General features: G+C 37.5%; 1 long non-coding RNA gene across 3 annotated transcripts in view; it reads right to left on the reverse strand.

Annotated features, from left to right (window-relative positions):
- Window positions 1–542: 542 nt before the first annotated feature.
- The window catches only part of LOC119588487, a 69,297-nt gene continuing 68,707 nt past the window's right edge, over window positions 543–1,132 (reverse strand). For all 3 annotated transcript variants that reach the window (XR_005230096.1, XR_005230094.1, XR_005230095.1), the window contains one exon: window positions 543–863. This is a non-coding gene — a long non-coding RNA (uncharacterized LOC119588487). The remainder of the gene's footprint in view (window positions 864–1,132) is intronic.

Genomic DNA, 1,132 nt, shown 5'->3' on the forward strand with positions numbered 1-1,132 from the left:
CAGTGTGGTGGCATTCAATTTCAGTTCTAGCTTGATCAAAATTTAAGTTTTTAAAACCTCAAAAGATACGAGTTCCATTATCTCCGAATTCTCACTGGGAACCCTTTAAAAAATTTAAGCAATCAAAGTCAGGCACGGTCTTATTTCTGACCAAATACCAGCGAGGTCAAATTTTCCAAAATCATTAATAAAACAAATTAAAGCACACAGAAGTATGACAAACACCTTGTATACTCCAAGTGAAGTCACACTGTTAACTTTGGACTTGCAGACAACACAAAAAAGGTGGTGTGAAGTGCAGTTAAAGACCTTGATAAAGAGCAAGCATGGTAACTAATTACTTACTCTACTATCCATTTTCAAAGAAAATGGAATCCACATCAGTGTACTGCACATATACAAATGGGGATTGCAAAAAAAAAAAAAAATTCTAATCTAGTCAAAATCATAGTCTGCAGCATTACTCTATTTAGCCAAATAGCTAAAATAAAATATACTGCAAACTACATAACATAACATGCAAGGGGATAGTAAAATATAAGTAACACACAAGGTTTTATTGACAAAAAGCAGCAGGCACACCTTGGAATAATCATATCATGCAGAAAAACACGATACTTTTATTACAGGTCTACACACCAAGATATCAATTGCAGGAGGTTCACTGCAACCAAAAAAGGAACTTTTGCAAAATGTGGCATGTACCAAAAAGGGGTATCCGTCCTAGCATTCCCTCATTTGGTGCACTGCCCTGTGGAATAAGGGGAGGTGGGGTAGGGCAACTCCGTCTATAGCACCTCCTGTTTGCTCCACATACTTGCATTTTTCTGGTCATGGAAGAAGCCATTTATCCAACTCAGTACCTGGAAAGTGAAGTGGAAAATTCATTAGACACCATGCCAAATTGGAAGTAACTAGAAAGAGCATAGGCAAGTTTACAGTGCCCACTTCGGTTTCATAATAGTTGTCAAAACCAAAGGAATGTACTACAAATCAAAAGGAGGTCAAGCTACATCCTCCTTTTGCAGTTTCAGTAGTCGAGTTGACAAAACCAGTGGGCAATATTTGGTTTTGAATCTGCTATTTTATAGCAACCAAGTTACTGACCTAATTTCACTGATCAGCAGGACAC

Source organism: Penaeus monodon, chromosome 24 (genome assembly GCF_015228065.2).
Source record: "Penaeus monodon isolate SGIC_2016 chromosome 24, NSTDA_Pmon_1, whole genome shotgun sequence".
NCBI lineage: Eukaryota > Metazoa > Arthropoda > Malacostraca > Decapoda > Penaeidae > Penaeus > Penaeus monodon.